Raw genomic sequence first — 20000 nt, 5'->3', positions numbered from 1 at the left:
CAACCATACTATATAGTATATCTATAAAAATTTTTCACATTATATAATTGTCACATTACAATTGGACGTAAAAACAAAATTGGCTTCTAAGGAGTTAACCAAACAATTTAACTTAACTTAACTCAACTCAACTTAACTATAACCATACATGTTTTGTATCTGCCTCCCCCCCCCCCTCTCTCTCTCTCTCTCTCTCTCTCTCTTTTTTGAAATTAATCGAATAGATTCGTAAGAGTCGCGAATAAAACCGGCAATCACCGAGCTCTCGTAATCGAACTGAACCGAATCGAATGAAATCGAATAGAATCGAATCGAATCGAAACGAAACGGAACGAAGTGAATCCAAAAGCTCTGATAGCCGACCGATAATTGAAAGCTGGCCAAACGTCGTTTCGTAAATAAATCCTACGTGATTAAGAACATAGTATATCGTCTTTTGGTGTACCGGTATTGCTCTACCTATGGCTACAGCCACGTCTACGGCTACAGCTACGGCTACGGCTACGGCTATGACGACGGTAAAATGCGATCTACGGCGCCTTACGGAGACTTTGCCAAGGAGACAAATTTATTTCTAGGCGCGGCCGTCGGCTCGCAAGAAAGAGATCGTACGTACGTACGTATATATGTATGTATGTACTTACTTATTTACTTAGTTACTTACTTAACTTTACATGTTTCTCTTCTTTTATTTTATTTTCAAATATATGTTTTCAATATTTTCTTTTCTATTATAGTCAAAGTTTATTGTTTCTTTTATTTAGTTTGAGAATGTTTGTGTAATTTGTTTCGCAATTTTCTTTATCATCGATTAAGCTTCAAATAAAAATTTATATATATATATATACTATGTAATATAGTATATTTATTGTATACACTATATTGTATATATGTGTGTAATGTATAATATATTAATTATATTTTATATATATATGATGTATGTGTATGTATGTGCTTAGAAAGAAAAGAAAGAATAAAGAAAATATAATAATTATTGTACAATATACTGTATATTATATATATATATAATTAAAAAATATATATATATAATAAATAATAAATTCTTATTCGAAGTTAAATCGACGATAAAGTAAATCGTTAAACAAAGATTGTCTGTATAAACACACACACACACACACACACACACACACACACACATATTATACACATATATTTATATACCGTGTACATCTTTATACGATAAGATATCATTTAATTAGTAACCTTATCGTGATTAGTAACAAAAGAAAATAAAATATACGTAAGAACCGGAAATTACTATTACGTACTTATTCATTTGATTCATCTTCACACTTCTAATAATTCAAGTTGAAAGGAATTTGTGTAGTTCCATCATCTTGTACATAGAAGCAACGTCAAATCAAAAGAAGAATTTATCCAATTAATGATGGATCGTAATCGATCATATCTCTCTTGAACGACGACATTAATCGTCGTTATCGAATACTGTACCCTATATATGTATCTATCTATGTATGTATATATCTTACACGTACGTATATGTTGATATACATACGTATCTATATATGTATATGGATGATGGGAATTTACGCACGTATATCGAGTATATGCAAGTACGTATTTATGACTATTGCTGTACGCATTTATGTATGCATGCATGCATACATGCATGTATGTATGTGTATATGTATGTATATATTTGTACGTATGAATAATGCGTCTCATATAATGCATGCATTATAGAATGAAGAATGGAATCCAGATTCTCGATTTCGAAGGATACACAACATCGACCGATGTATCCATCGTCTAATGACAAGGCTACGTAATATACATAAATACTAGAGATCATATCCGTATATACATATATATTGATAGAGAAACGTTTAAGATGCATACGTATGCATATATACACACACGCACGTGTGTTATATATACGTATATATAGGTACGTCACGAACGATAAATCGAAGTCCCGCTTTGACTCAAGTAGTAGTAGTTCGTCGTACAGGGTTGCGCCTTATTTATAGATCGAATTCAGGATACACAAATGGCGCCTTACGCAAAACCTACTTCCAATTCGATACAGTTCGAAATCTATCCGCGATAGATGCATTTTATGTCTAGTATCTTCGTGTATCTTCTTTGCTTGGTTAGGTCTGTTTCTTGAAAAACAATAAGAAACAAAAAAAAAAATGGAAAGGAGAAAGGAAAGAGGGAAGGAAGAAAAGTGAAAAAAGAAAGAGAGAATAAATTAATAAATAAATAAGAAATGGAAAAGTTTCTTTTCTATTCGCCTAACTTCGGCACAACAAGGAAGTAACTACTCTATCGTAAATACGTAAACTCTTTGCATACTATTTTATATATATATATATATATAATGAAAATAAATGTGAAAAAATTATTTATATTTATATATAAATAATTGTGTTATTAAATTTATAATTTTTTTTTTTTTTTTTTTTTTAAATCAATTATGAATTCATTCAGTGTCGTCTTTAAAATATTTTTGCAAATATTTATATTCTCATTTATAATTATATATATATAATAAATAAATTATATAATTAAATTATATATATATATAAATATAAATATACATATAAATCAAAAAGAAATATATAAATAATTATTTTTCATGTTTATTTTTATAATACTTTTGTAAAATATTTTTTAAATGCAAAACACATACAAATCAATTCTTGTGTAAATAAAACACACTTACATTAATTAATGGAACTATTCTATTTGTTCTACACTTTTTGATCGATTATTATCATTATTATTAGTGCTATTATTATCATAACGTGACCAGTCGTCTTCCATTCTCGTGTGACCTTTCGCGACGTTGCAAACTTTTCTACTATTTCGCGATCCATTATCTTTTCCAGTTCCTCTCAAGGTCGCTTTGCATGGCGAAACTCGCATTCGTTGCATCAATATGATTTCTACGTTCAAAATGCGTACTATATATATACGCACACGTATAAGCATATATAATATACGATTTAACGTCAGGACCTTGTATGCTATATATATATATATATTTAAAAAGAAAGAGAGAGAAAGAGAGCAAAGAAATATTTTTCATTGCGTTTATATTTCCGCAAATATTTGTTAGGAACTTTTTAGAAATGACGGGGTGTGTATGTGTATTTTTCATTAATAAAATTAGATGGAGAAATGAATAAATGGAAACAGTTTAATATCAGGTTTTTATTCTCATGAGAAATATAAGTGAGTATTTCTAATGTTAATTATATCACATATAAATATTATTAGATTTATTTTAGAAATTATAATAAATTTTAATAAATAAAAAAATAAATAAATAAATATGAGAAATCGTTTGAGCATCGGGATTCCTTGTGCTATCAAAGAAAAAAATAAAGAGGAATATTTCTGTCATTTATTCATTTATTCATTTATATGAAATATTTTTATAAAATATTTTTCAAACTATGACCAATCAATTATTCTGATTAACAAAAACAAAATTTTATATATATATATATATAATAATAATAATAATAATAATAAAATTGATGAAAAATATTTGTTGCAAAAACATTTTAGAGACAACAAATTCTTAATTGATAAAATGATTAATAAAAAATATATACATAGAAATAACTGATCGTTTATCGCTGTTTATTTTTATAAAATACATCCGTAAAATATTTGTTAAACTATGTCCAATCAATTTTTCTGATTGATTAAAAAAAAGAGAGAGAGAGAGAAAGAGAGATAAAGAAAGAGAAAGAGAATTTTTAGACAATTTAAAAGAAAATAATCGACACTTCAAATTCGGTAATAATTCTCTTGAAACTATTATATTCCTCAATCGTGATCTTTCTATGAAGCTTTTAGGTTAATCGTAAATGATCACGCAAGGAATCGGCGCGTCATCATCCTCGATTCGGCATATAAAAGTCTTTCTCGTACGACCTTGCGCACCTTACTGAAAATATTCCATTCGAGAGAATTCTCTCGTTTACTCGGTTGAGTGGCATCGATAGTCACGTAGAAAATTCATGAGAGAGAAGGTGTATGCGCGTGTATCAGTGCGTATGTTGCCTCTCACTCACGTGAGAACTCTGCATGATGATTTATATCGTTAGAACGAATCAGAGATGTCTGGATTCGTTTGAATACATGATTGATGACGTTGATAACGTTTTAAAGCAGTCAAGTGGAACGTCTGTGAATGGGATGCGTGTGTGTATTTGTATGATATTTAATTTCTTTCTTTTTTTTTTTTTTAATTTCTTTTTATTTATTTTTCCTTTTCCATTTTTTTGGTTTTTTTCTTTTTTATTCGATACGCGACAAAGAACAAATATTTATCGACGGTCGGTAAACATTTTTCGTTAGCTCTTTGCAATGTGGTTAATAACTCCGCACCCTTATCTCTCTTATAATAATCTCAGATTATCTTTTAATAGACTCGGGGAATAATTTATCGAAGTTCTACAAGGGGAAATCTATTTATGTCAGAATTATTATGTAACCATAAAGTTCGTTCGTAAAGTAAAAATATCTTTGCACTCGTTAGATATAGGAGCTCGTGCGATCGGCACAGACAATATTTATTTTAGCTCAATCTTCCAAGTATAAATAAATGAATAAATAAATAAATAAATAATTGTATGAATGAATATAAATGAATTAACGATCTTGATTTAATGAAAGATAATAATTGTTGAAATTGTATAACTCGTACACACACAAATATATATATATTATATATATATATATTTATTATATATTATGATGAATGTGTTCCAAGTTCTCTGTTATTGACGTCAGGGACATGACATTTGTTCGAATTTATTGTGTTAGAATATCTGATAGGTTAGATTATGTAAATTGACATTGAAATGTGGACAACTGGTTTATAGAGATCATTATTGATATCTTATTATTCTTATAAGAATGATTCGAAAGTTTTCATATTGAAAATAAAATTTAAATAAATAAATAAATAAATAAATAAATAAACAAAAATAACAAAAGGACTATCGAGGAGGGGAGACATTTTTGCGAAGATGACGACAACGAAACAAAGACGAACGTGATACTCGAAAAACAGTGTTGCCAAAGCGACGACAACGTCCTACCTGGTTCAATATTGCAGTCGAGCAGCAAATTAGCATTAGCTTGGTACGATCTAGGGTACTGATAACAAAACTGATATAGCACCATTTATCACCTGGTAACATTTCCGATACAGCCTTATTGCACGAGAAGAAAAAAAAAACAAATACAGATGTATAACAGAGATATACAAATCGTTGAATCCTACTATGATGATCTTATTATTGTGATCTCTGCAATTCTTTATTGCTGTCTGTTGACATCATCGAACGATTATTTTCTTTTCTTTAAACGACATATGTCTGTCGGCAATGATAATGATGACGACGACGACGACGACGACGACGACGACGACGACGACGACGACGACGACGACGACGACGACGACGACGAAAAAACAATCTTATGATCATGTATCACAGAGTAAAATTAACTTTATGTGCTTGTATAAGAGATCAAAAAAAGAATAAAAATTGAGGTTAGCTCGATGATGATGATGGTGATTCGTTGACAATTTTTATTCGTTTCGAAATAATCTCATCGTGATCTTTTCATTTTCAGTAATGATCTTGAACCTTTTCATTGGTTCATCGTCATTTTAACCATAATTTTTTCATTTTAGGTTATCTATATGCATTTCTATATTCTTTCGTAATCTTCATCTTTTTTTTTCTTTTTTCTTGATCATTCATCATTTTAACATCTTCAATATTTCAATTTTATCTTACGATTGACATAAATTTTTAAGTTACGATTTTCGAAATTTTATTGATCGTTAATAATTATTACAGAATATCTTTCCATACATAGTATAACTTTTCCATTAACACTTTCACCAAATATAAAATTACTATGAAATACAAGCAGATATAAAAATAATTTATTATTTTTATCGATCGTTACAAATTATTAATAGTAATCTTTTTAATAATATCTTTTTTAAAAGTAAAATTAATACGAATATTATATTTATTATAAATTAATATTAATATTATATACAGAAATATATTATAACGATTTAACTTTTGATGGAGGTTAAATTAAATCGCCATTTTGATGCCGTTTAGTGCTTTCATTTCCGATTCTCGTTTTCGTATATATTCATCTCCCCCTCCCCTCTGTTGGATACTAAAAAGGATAAAAAAAAAAATAGAATTGGAGTCATGCCAAAATGAAAGATACATACCTACCATCGTATTGTAAGTGTTTGATGAACGGACAGCTAACAGTATTGTCGATAATCGGCAATACAGCAACGATTGAGGTATATCCGGTTCGCTCTCGCATTATACGCAAACAGTTTTTCGTTAGCTCGTTCATCCTGTCTGTTACCACGTCATTTATCTCTTCTCTTTATTATTTCGTCTCTTCTTTTGTCATTTCTTCTTATCGCAGTTTTACTCGAATTATTTTATTCTTACAATTTATGTTCTTTTCTCTCTCTTTTTTTATTTTTTATTTTATTTCCTTTTTTATTTAAAATATATATCGATATCGTTGTATATTTATTTTCATAAATTTACTCTCGTTGCGAGATTGTCGAATCATCGATTTTTATAAATAAATAAAAAAAAAAGGATTAAGGACTTTTTTTGTATTAAGAAGGAAAAAGGAAAACGAAAAATTATTTCATATTACTTTTGTTACCATTTCTTATTACATTTGTTACGTAAATAATCGAGTACGTTTTCTCGTTTCTTTTCTTTTTTTCTTTTTTTAATAATTACGTAATTCGTGAAAAAAAAATTTTACAAACATTTTTGTTTGAGCGCGTTCGATTATCCTTTTATCTTCATATTTATACTTGCAAAATTTGAGAAAGTTTAGTTTGATATTAAAATTTATTTTTTAACATTTACTTTTCTTTACTCTTTTTTTATCTATCTATTTATTTATTTATTTATTTATTTATTCGCGATCGTACGATTCTCGATTCCTTGGAAGGAAGCCACTACTACATACTTATCGTAAGCGGATGAACACGCAACGACTTTCCTTTTCGCTGCTTTATTTTTTCAAGCTGATCCGCATTAAGGGTCAAAAGTCGAGCGTCCTTTCCATTAAAAGCAACCAACCCTCGTTCTCGTTCACGTTCACGTCCACGAATCGACTTAGGTATACTTCTCTCGTGAGCTTCGTAAGCACCGTCGGAGGACTGAATTTTTTATGATGTAAATGAAAAAAAAAAAAAAATAATAAAAAAAAGAATAATAATAATAATAATAAAAATCAAGAGAGAAAGAAAGATCAAGAGAAGAAATAAAGAAAGAAAGAAAGGGGAAAAAAAATTGCTTTGAATATCAAGTACTCTTATATGCAAACTTAAGTCGCGAGAACTTCAGGTAGAAGTACGAAGAAAAAGAAAGTAAAAAAATAATAAAACAAAAATTAAGAAAAAAAAAAAATAAAATTAAATTAAAAATAAAAATCAAAGCGAGACTCGATCGAAAGTAGAACAACCCTGAGACTCTTATACATAGATATATTTATACATATAAGATGGTTACAAACATATATACGTACGTATGTACGATCATAAGGATTTGCAAAATGTCATCGTTCCCTTAATTATTATTTCATTTTACTTATTTTGTTTTTTTTTTTTTTTTTATATGCATACGTGTACACGTACATATGTAGATAATTAACCATAAGACGTACAAGATGTCACCGCTCCCCTATTTATTATTATTATTATTATTATTATTATTATTATTATTATTATTATTACTACTACTACTACTACTACTATATTTTTTCTTTTTCTTTTTTGTCTCCTTCTTTTTCGAGATATCCCGTCAACCGTGCGATTATTTTTAGATCTAAAAGAGACACAAGAAGACGAAGAAGACCAAGAAGAAGAAGAAGGTTGGTAGGAGGGGAGGGAGGGGGAAAGAGTGAGAGGGTGTTGGGAACGGAACGAGGGTGTAGCGTAAAGTTTATACACCGTCGTTGTTGTTATGATGGTTACACGTCATGGTACTTATAATGCTCACAAGAATATGTGGGTCGTATTACTTTCAGTCGAAGCGTATGTTGCAAGGATTATATTTATATCTACCCTGTGTCTCCGTAAATGCGTTTATCCTGGCGGAACGTGTCACTGGCCGCGGGATCTCTCTATCTCCCTTCTACCCACCCCTTAATAATAGTAATAGTAGTAGTAGTAGTAGTAGTAGTAGTAGTAGTAGTAGTAGTAGCAGCAGTTGCTTGTCTCTTGTGTCGGTCATGTTGTTACATTTTTCAGTAAAAAAAAAAAGAAGAGAGAAAAAATTTATTTTTTATCTTCGTTCGTTCCGTTGATTTTTATTTTTTTCTTTCGTTCCTCTTCTTCTTCTTTTTTTTTCCTTTTTCTTCTTATTCTTCATATTCTTCTTATTCTTTTTCTTTCTTTTATCACTCATTGTAGAATAAACTCTGCTCGGTATATGCGAGATACATGGTACATCGGTTAAGGTGTAATAGAGCGAGCAAGGGAACTCCGAGGGTGATATCAAAACATTTAAAAAGTGGGTGGACTTGGGGATGGATGATGAGGGATTGAAGGTGGAGGATTAGGGGTGGGTATGGGAATGAGGGTGTGGGAATGGCAAGTCTCGTTATCGCGGTCGTTTAACTCTACCTTTCTCCAATCGAATATTTTTATATCGGAGGTGTGTGATATATAAACGTTTGGAGATATATAATAGAAAGTCTTTTAACTTTTTGATTATTATTTTAAGGACTTTTTTTTAATTATTATTAAAAAGAATTAATTTCATTCAATAATAGAATATAAAATTTTACGACTTTAACATCGTATATGTATATCGCAAAAAAGAAAAAAAAAGAAAGAAAAGAAGAGGATTTGATTTCTCTTGCGAAGTATTTTGAACAAGTAAAATAGACGAGTAGAAAACTTATATATATAAGAATAAAAATAAAAATAGAAGTACAAGAATAAATGTATATTTAATTGTACATTAATCTTATATATAAATATATAAGACAGTAGAAACATTTCGATCAAATCGAAGATACATAATTTAAAAGAAAAAAAGAAAAAGACAAGATTATATTCTCTTTTGCAATTTTGATAAGAAATAACGCGCACGAGAGAGAGAGAGAGAGAGAGAGAGATAAAGTAAAAGAAAAAATAATATTGATCGTTTCCCTCATTTGCTTGGATATCGGAATCGCAGGAGGCGTAACCGGATACTGCCTATCTAAAAGCTAATACACGCAGTGTCACGACTGTTTGCATCTGGAGAAGAGACTATTGTTGAACTTATGACTAATCAGTAATGTGAGCTTCTCTCTCTCTTTCTCTCATAGTCATATATCTATCTTTTCACGTAAATGACAGAGTCATCGATGATGATGGTGCACGATTCAATATAGAGTCGAATTACTGAATAATATATATATTATATATATATATATATTTTATATATATTGTATGAAGTATATATATACACACACACACACACACACACACACAGATTCTCTCTTTCTCTCTTTTTTTTTTTATTCAGTGTGTATGTGTCGTATATGGTATGTGTATGCGTACATGCATGCATTTATTTGCAAAGCCATTCATCAAATATCCTATCTTATATGTTCTTTCATTACTTCAACTACCCTCCTCCTCCCCTAAAGACCTCTTTCAATCATCTTTTTAAGAACTCCTTAACACAAGGGAAAAGAACTCCATTAGTATGTCATTATCTCTAATTGTTTGACTTTTAAACAATCCGCAGTGGTCTCTAACGAATTAAAACTCTATCTTAGTCTATCTTAGTTTTCTAATAAATCATCAATTGGATAATAATACTTCGATTATCTTGGAAGTAATTTTTGTTGACAAAGAATATATTGGACTTTTATTAGAAAATATTTCATTCTCGATGAAATAACAATTTTATTGATTTTACGATAGCAATCGATATTGATTATGTTCGAATAAATTGTTATAGCATGTGTAAAGTAATATGTGACAGTATATATAATATAATAATATATGATTGTTAAAATATAACAATTTATTTATTATATATTGATACATATTTTCAAATATTAATCACTGTGTTTTTACACACATACCTACACACACAAAATACTAATTATATGCGAGCAAACTTTTAACTAAAATTTATTATAAAATATGTAAAAATATTCAAGAATGCTTTTTCAAAAAAAAAAGATAATAACGCACACACACATATATATATATATAACATAATAAATAACTTAATTGATTTATTATTATATATACTTATATATGATATACTTTTGAAAAACATTTCTCTACTGTACGAACAAAATAGAATTCTATTTTCGAACAATAGATATTTCTTTTATTTTTCGTTTAAATTCTTACTTTGAAACTGATAGATGATTAGAAGACTCGTGGATAAAGTTATATGAGATAGATATATGTGACGAAGTGGAAAGAAACGTTTGGAATTCGGTTGAATTCTCTTGAGTTTCGAGAGAATCCAAAAGGTGGAAGAGGAAAAAGAGGAGTTAGAAATAGAGGAAAAGAGAGAGAATAGCAGACATGTTAGACTGTTAGAGAAAAGAAAGGTTTCCATTCTATCGGAAGGGAAGACCCGGAAAGTCGATGTCATTGTCCCAGAAATTTCGTGTATAATCGAAGTACTCTGAAAAAAAAAAGAAAGAAAAGAAGAGAGAGAGAGAGAGAGAGAGAGAGAGAGAGAGAGAGAGAGAGAGAGAGAGAGAGAGAAAATTTTATTCGTACACGTAAACGTATCATCATTTGTGCTGCACTCTGGTGTTCTATTTAAGAATCACGAATCTATAATTTTTGGAAAATGGCCAACGATTATCTAATTAAAAAATAAATAAATAAATAAATAAATAATGATAATAGAAAAAATAAAATTAAAAGTTAATGGTAATAAAAAGAAATAGAAAAAAGTAAAAAGTTAATGACGGTAATAAAGATAAAAAAAATAAAAAGTAAAAAAGATAAAAACTGTTTCTTTTTTTTTTCTTCTTTTTTTTTTCTTTTTTCTTAAATATTAAAAGGCGCTTGGATGCGATCCAATTGTTTATTGTACAACTACTACAAATGTATTACGTGCCAAAAACTCTACGACCAAGTTCTCTTGGTCTCTCCTTGCTGTTTCAGTTTTCATCGTACTACTAATTTGTATAAGTTCTTCGTAGATAAGTACGAGGTGTTCTTCGAACTTTGTCATCGATTTTAATCTGTTCATTATTTAAGTCGCGTTAATATATTCTAGTAGAGTCGATTAGAAAATAACAACTCGAACGTACTTGAAAAGTTTCTATAGGAAGCAACTTTTTTCTTTTCTTTTCTTTTCTTTTCTTTTCTTTTCTTTTCTATTCTATTCTATTCTATTCTTTTTCCAATCTTGTTGTTTAACACGGGAACATTTTTATTATTACATATTTATTCGTTGAATTTCGCGCTGTTTAAACGACTGTTAAAGTCTTATCCATATTAATTATAGTGTCGGGTGATATGTATATCTAAATTATGACGGACTTAAAAAAAAAAAAAAAGAAAAGAAGAAAGAAAGAAAAAAGTAGTTACATATATTACAAAATTACAATAACTTTACTATGCTAAAAATAATAACGTTGATTATATTATAATTTTAGATATAACAGATTTCTATTCTGAAATAAAGAAAGATTAAAAGATTATAAAATAAAACGTTCATATGTGATTGTTGAAAGATACCTCATGTTTCATGTTTTTCACGATTGAGAGAAGAATCCATTTCTGCTTAAAGATACTGAATCATTCCTCTAAATATCGGCAGCGAATTCCGATCGCGTAATCTTCTCTCTGTCTTTCTCTCTCTCTCTCTCTCTCTCTCTCTCTCTCTCTCTCTATCTATCTATTTATCTGCCTATCTATCTCTATCTCTTTTTCTTTTTATTTCACGATCTCCTGACGCACGTTGCCGTACGAGAAACACTTGTTTTTGCTTTTACTAGTAGATTAGCAAAGCCACGCTTCGAGTACGTGAACTAATAAATTCAAACACTCCATGAACTTTCGATGAAAAAAGTTTCAATCTGCGATATTAAATTTCCTTTTTCTTTCTTTTTTTTTTTTAATTTTCTTGTTATATTTATTATTATTATTATTATTATTATTATTATTATTATTATTATTATTATTATTTCTTTGTTATATAACATTACTATTTTTATCTTTCATGTATATGTGTGTATAAGTGAATAATCAATATTTAAATTGACACACATACACAATTTTTGTATTTTATTAACGTAAAATTATTATTCAATTTGAATGAAAGTTTAAATCGTTTAAATACTATATCGTGTCAATACTTTCTCCTTTGACTTCTTAACACGACTTCTGTGTTATAATACTCTTATAACGATTCCAAGAATATATAAAATAAGTAAACTTAGAAATCAAGTTAACTAACATTCAACCAAACGAACGAATTCATTCGAGGGCCGATTTATGCATGAGATCTAATCAGCCAAATAATAGGAGCAGTATTATCGCGTTTTTATTAGAACGCGTCTCAAGTACGACGACGTCGGACAACTCCGTTTGCCAGTTTTCCGAAGCGTTCGTTAGACCGTGAAAATTGTTTGGCGAATGCGTCGTTAGAGCGAAGAAATAAAAGAGACGAGTTATTTACTGTCTGTTGAACTTTCGATGATCTCGATGATAATTTTTTATTATCGAAGAAAGAAAAAAAGAAAGCATGTGCGTGCAAAATTATATTATATAAAATATCTTTTTTTTTTTTTTTTTAAATATTTTCAGTTATTTATTTGAAAAATGTTATCCAACATTTATCACGATTTTAATTATTCGAAAATATTCATTTTATATTGGCCAACGTATTTTATTAATTTTCACGTTTAATAAAGATACAATACTTATTATTATTATTATTATATATGCAACAAAATAATAATAATAATTATTGGAATCAAATTTTGCCGCGTAAAAAATTTCACAATGGCGGATCATTGATTATGGCGTACATCTCGAAGTTATTTAACATGGCGAAAGCATTTTTATAGTTGTGTTTGTACGTTTCGTTTTATGTAAATAATAATGTAATGATGATCATTCGAATCAAATTCCTTCGCGTAAAAATTTCGCACAGCCAATAGCGGAACAGGTATTTATGACGGGCGTTTCATAGTAGATATAACGAAAGTCGTTTATATATTATTTATGCCAAGTTAGAAGATACGGCAAACATGGAACATGGTAAGGTCGTTTAGAGATTCTAAGCCTCTGATGACTATCTATGACGCGATCTGACAATAAATCCAGTCTGTTCGTCGAAGCGCGACTTCCGCGAATTCCTTACCGTCACGTTTACTTAATTTATCTTTCTCATGCATATACACACATGCATATGTATGTATAGATATATATTCGTGGTATTGAGAATCCAAGATAGCAGCAATTACAACGGTATGCACAAAGAAAATATTCTAGCCAATTATTTTCATTATATAGAAATGCATATACATGTATTATGAATTGTCCATAACCTAAATTACGATTGAAACGAATTTTAAGATGGCTACCTGTTTGATTATAAAGATATGATTTTTATAAATGCAATGTTTATCTTAGATAATTTTATTATTATTATTATTATTATTTTTTTTTTTTTTTTGATAATGATCTTTTTTACATGTCGATAATAGATTAATACATTACAGTGAAAAAAAAAAAACAATTTCAAGTTGGCCAGGTAATGATTATCAAGAGGTTATTTTTATAAATGCGTGGGTTTTTTTCCTTGAATCAATAATAGATAACGCGACTATTTTTCTAATATAGAAATAAATTGAAAATGGCTATGGAATAATTATGAAGGAACTATTTTTATAAATGCATTATTTATCTCTCATCGTTCTTCCCTTGTTTTGTTCTTTTGTTTCCTCTGAAGCGATAATAGATAACTGCTAATATTCTAATCTTTATTAACATAGAAACGTTTATATCAATCAAGCCAACTTAAATTACAATGGGAAAAATTCAAGATGATTACGTAATGATCGTATCTATATACGCATTATAAAAATAAAAAAATAAAAAAAAAAGAAATACATTGTTAATATATTAAAGATCGCGAATTTGTTTTCTTCTTTTAAAGCAATAATCAACAGCAGAGTTAATATTCCGATCAAATATTTTCTTAATATAGATATTTATATGTATGAATCATCCTAACCTAAAAATTACAAGTTAAAAAAAATTCCAAGATGGCTACGAGATATACAATTCATATAAATGCTATTGTTCATCTTACAATTTTTTTTCTCGTTTCTTAACGATCTTTTTCTTTTGTAATTTTTTTTTTTATTCTTGCTCCGAAGGAATGATAGATAATAATTATTGTTTTTATACGAAGAGGAACAATTAATGACAGTAAAGTTACGTTAGCTTCGAGCAACGGAGTACGATGCTCTCGCCCACGTTGTTCTGTTTCTCTTGCTCTCTTATTCTCTCTCTCTCTCTTTTTCCCGTCTCACTTTTCTCATCTATCGTTTAACCTGTCGAACTCAACGGAATGGATAATCGTTCGGCCTGTGAACTTTGACCGTCGCTCGGTACGCATGTACACCGATCGTGTTATCGTCGTCGTTTATACCGGACGCGAATAAGCGTCGTTCTTCGTTTGCATTGCGTTTGCTTGGTTAAAGAGTTAACTTTGTTAACCAATACGCTGACTATGACGATATTAAATTCAGTCTTACGAAGAGAACTTTGAACTTTATACTCTTTAAATCATTAATAAACATTTCGTTTCCATTCGGTGGGTATAATAAACGTTAAAGCGAATGAGGTTAAGTTAATTAGAGGAAATCGTAAAGATTTTTTTTTAATTATTTTTTATTTTTTCTACAAGTTTCGCAAGTTTTATCTTATTATCATTACTTTATTACTGTTACGCGTGTGTACTCGTGCGTGTAGTATGAAATCGTTATTGATAAAAAAAAAAAAAAAAAAAAAAAGAAGAAAATAAAAAAGAAAAATAATAATTTTATCGAGAGAACTTTTTGTACAGATTAATTTATCTTTGACCTATATTTTTGTTTGTGTTTATTAAAAAAATTATCTAATTTCAAAGTTATAATATTTATTATTTATTATTTGTAATATAATCATACTAATACTATATACATTATTATATATCATTATATTATATTTCTTGTTTTATTATAATATTATTATATTATTAAATTTCAAAATGTAATTATATTAACACCAGAAATTATATTTGATATTATAAATCATTATATGCCGATATAATAGTGCTTATATACTTGAAAAAAAGAAAAAGATAAAAGCAAACTTTGAATACGAAGTTAGACATTAATTAATTTATTATCGATAACAATAAATCAATTTTACAAAATATACATACATACATAAATGCCCAACTTCAAGTTATATAAAATACATATAGTAAATAAACGATATAACGTTACAGATATTATTCATGCGAAAATGAACAATCTCATTTTCATATATCAATCACCTTTTCCTCTACATACGATACTATCTACTCTCAAATTCTTATCTATAATAATTAATTTCTTCAAACATTTCTTACCTATGTACACCTTTCTTAAGTTTTCTTCCTCGTGTCTTTAAAAAAAAAAATATAAATAAATAAATAAAAATAAAAGATAAAATAAAATAAAAAGAAAAAGAACAAATAAAAACAAAAATAGGGATCCTGAGAAGTATAATTCCAAGCTATAATTTTCTTTTTTCCTCTCTCTCTCTCTCTCTCTCTCTCTCTCTCTCACTCACTCACTCACTCACTCACTCCCACACACAAACACACACACACAACCACAAATGTACGCGCGCGCGCATACACAGGTGGGAAAATTACGAGGCAAGAAACGCAAAGCACCTTTGTTCACGTATTCGAGTTCGTTTACAGTGCAATAGGTGGAACAGGCTTGTAAGCTTTATACACACACACACACACACACACATAACTAGAATCTAGATAAAGCGTGTGGTTGGTCCCTGACCGAAAGAAAGAAAGAAAAAAAGAAAGAAGGGGTGGAAGGAAAGAAAGAGAAAGAGAGAGAGAGTGTGTGAGAGAATTCTTTCCGGTCTCTTTTCTCCTCTTCGCCACGAAACGACCTTGGGAGGTCACTTTACTCGCAACCGTTCCGTTCTTCGTTGAATACCATGCTAAAGAAGAAACTGGAACATCGTACGAAAGACTCTCTCTCTCTCTCTTTTCGTCGTATCCTTTGCATGATGCTTCCCGAGGTACCACCATCAGTACCACTACCACACCACACTATCTCCAACCATAATTTCCATAATGACCAACCAGATCAGCACAGACGACGTTGTATATGCCAAAGACACGAGACTTTTTTCATTTTCTCCTTTGTCTTCTTGAATTTTCTTTTCTATTTTTTTTTTTTTGTACTTTCTTTTCTTTTCTCTTTCTTACTCTCTCTCTCTTTCTTTCTCTCTTTATTATTATTTTTTTTTTCTTAGTGATGACAGGTGGAACAATGAAGGAAATGATGGAGTGATTTGAAAATGATGTGAGATTGTTTTGTATGTATGTGTATATGCATATATGCATGTATATGTGTATATAATATCACGTGCGAGTTAAATCGTGAACAACGTACTCGCTAGATTTCTTATTCTCATTTTTATTTTATTTTATTTTATTATTTTTTTTTTAATAATTGAAATTATTCTTTTACTTCTTTTTTCTTTCTTTCTTTTTTTTATATATATTGTACTATTAATTTCTATATGTACAATAACATTTTGCATCCTGATCTTATATATACTATAATATATTTTAATGATATACTAATATACTACTTCTATATATATACTATTTAAAATAAAAATTAATGGATACGTATTTAGATCGCTCTAATACTGCATCTACAAAAAAAAAAAAAAAAGAAAAGAAAAAAAAAGAGAGAGAGAAAAAAAACGTATTTGTAAGCAAATTGTGTCCTCATCTAACTTTTATCTTCAAATTATCTTTTTTGTCCTGAATACGGAAAGATAAGCCGTCGGATAAGCCGCGACATGTTTCCTTCGGAATTATCGAAGCGGTGGCCATATTTAATGATCCTCATCTCTCTTGAAGAATCTTGAAAAGTGGCTTTCGGTAAATTTCAAAATTATACCGACCCCGTATATATATATATATAATGTTCGTAAGAAACGTGTATGCAGAAAAAAAAGGGAATTGAAATTGGAAAAAAAAAAAATATAAAAAGAGGGAGCACGAGAGGAAAAGAGAAAAAAAGTGAAATGAAACGAATAAAAAATGGAGAATGAAGGGTAGTAGGAAAGGGGTGTAACCTGATGATTTCCTACTACTCCACCCTCTTTTCTCTCTTTCTTTCTCTTTCTCTCTCTCTCTCTCTCTCTCTCTATATATATATATATATATATATATATATATATATATTTTTTTTTTCCTTTTCTTTCAACGCGGGGAATGACCTTGCGTCTCTGGGAAATGGAAAATCTCATGCATAAACGGGAATAGTTTTGTGGTTACGTAGAAGAAACAGAGTTGTGCGGTTTATGCAATCTATACGTGTGTGTACACACGAAGAAACCAGAAGCCACAAGAAGTATACTGAGTTTTGATCCGTCTATTCATTTATTTTCTTTCTTTCTTTATTTCTTTCTTTATTTTTTTTCTTTTACTTTTTCTTTTTTTCTTTCCTTTTATTTTTTTTTTACGTTCGTCTACAGACGTAACCTTTTTCAATCTTGTTGTTATTGGAAACAATTTTTTTATTTATACATTCTTATCGTCTCATTCTTTCGTTTTATTTTCATTCATTTATTTCATTGTCATCGTCGTCGTTGTTGTTGTTTCCAATCTCTTTATTTTTTGGCTCACTCGCTCTCTTTTTTTCCTCGATTTTTATTTTCGCTTATTTTCCTTATTTCTTTTTTTCCCCATGTTTATCTCTTCTTTCTTTTCTCCTTTTTTTATTTATTTATTTTTTTTTTATTTTTGTATCATGCTTTTATACTGAATGTTCTTTTATTTAATCTTTGTAGTTTTCTTTCTATTTATTTATTTTTAACGTCGTCGTTAAAATTGTCGTTGTCGTCGTCGTCGTCGCCCTTGTTAATCTTTTTATTCCACATATGTATCTCTTTCCTCCCGTTTATTTTTGTCTTATTTTTGTCTTTCAACCAACAATTACAAAAAAAAAAAAAAAAGAAAAGAAAAGGAAAAAAGAATTAAATATTTGACATTTGAATTTTTGCCGTGTTTGGTGTCAACGAGTTTCTCTCGACACGGGAGACGTAATCCAAACAATTTTTACATCATTCGTGTCTTTCTCCCGACCTTTCGTTGACCTTTCTCGTATGAATTAACACGTAATTATCGTTGAGAAATATTAAGATTTTCTTGAATCTTTTAAGAGTAAAAAACAGTTCTTTCGTCCTCCTCCTTTTTTACTTTTTCCTTTCCTTCCCTTCCCTTTTTTTTTCCTTCGTCATCAAGCATTGAAAGTCGAGAACCCCGAGTCAGGTCAAATCGGTAGCTTAAAATAGTTTTGTAGGCGGATAGAATGAGACAGAAAAGAAGAATGTATACATATACAGCCACATATACATACATGTATGTATGTATATATATATACTCTCGTGTGTGTACGAGAGAGAAAGAGAGAAAGCGAATGTGTGCTTTGAAGAGAATAATTAGTTCGAGGACGATACACGTTCGCGCATTAAATCTGTGTCGAGAACGCACAACTGTTGCAGCCATAATGTCTCGCGTTTCTCTTTTCTTTGACTCATAGTATTTGACTTTTTCGTTTTACTCGTCATTAAGCGCGTATACGTGTGTGTATGCAGCATGCGTGCGTGCGTGCATAAGAGAGGTCGCGAATGGATCGACGACAGAACGACGACGGAGGATTATCATTCGACTTCTTTTTTTTTATGTATCAACTGGATCCACTACGTGGACTCGTCTCGTCAATTTTTTTTTTTTTATTTCATTTTTTCCTTATTCTATTCTTTTTATTTTTGTTCCTTTTTCTTTTCGTATTTGTTTTCCATTCGTTTTGTTATTTTGTTATTTCGTTAATTTTTATCGAATTTTTATTCCTCTATTTCATAACTATGTTGGAGGAGAAAGAGGGAGAGAGAGAGAGAGAGAGAGAGAGAGAGAGAGAGAGAGAGAATCAACATTATCGAAAGCTAATAACGAAAAATTGTGAACTTATCGTATTCGTGGAAGATTACGCGCACAAATAGAGAAAGAGAGAGAGATGTATTTGGCTTTGTCTATCTTTATCGAGCGATAATTAATGACGGTTAAATTTATCGAAGACGATTAGAAATTCTGTGAAAATGACGTGAACTTGCATCGTTGTCCTTTTTATTTCGAAACAAAGAAGAATGAGAGAGTGATAGAAGAAGAGAAGAGTGGGAGAGAGACACAGTAAAGAAAGAGAGAGAGAGAGAGAGAGAAAGAGAGGTATAGATAGGATAGAAAGAAAAAGACAGACAGAGAAATGGAGTTCCTTTTCTTGTTAGGTTACGCAAATATAACCTAAACTTTGGAGTTTGAAATGATAAATAAAAAGTAACAGAGTGATTGATTTATTAAAATCTGATGAGTGAAATAAAAATTATTCGTTCTCTCTTTTTTCTTGAATTATCAATTATTTTACAATATGATTTGCGTATTATATATTTTTACGCGATAATTACGAGAAAGTAAATAACCTTATATATTGTATATGATATATATATACATATAAGGTAACGCCTAAAGGACAATATGAAGTACTTTGAAGAGGATTACGAAAAGTGCCCTTTTACCTACTTCCTGAAGGCTTTCCACTTCTTCATCGTCTTCCACAGTTTGTTCCCTTTCCATTTA

The 20000-nt window shown here is 29.6% G+C and overlaps 1 protein-coding gene across 3 annotated transcripts in view; it reads left to right on the top strand.

Moving 5' to 3' along the window:
* The window catches only part of LOC122628077 (cytohesin-1), a 62909-nt gene that overhangs the window by 19362 nt on the left and 23547 nt on the right, over nucleotides 1-20000 (top strand). The window lies entirely within an intron of this gene.

The sequence above is a fragment of the Vespula pensylvanica genome, chromosome 3 (genome assembly GCF_014466175.1).
Source record: "Vespula pensylvanica isolate Volc-1 chromosome 3, ASM1446617v1, whole genome shotgun sequence".
In the NCBI taxonomy this organism is placed as follows: domain Eukaryota; kingdom Metazoa; phylum Arthropoda; class Insecta; order Hymenoptera; family Vespidae; genus Vespula; species Vespula pensylvanica.
This window is presented reverse-complemented; position numbering and strand designations above follow the sequence as displayed.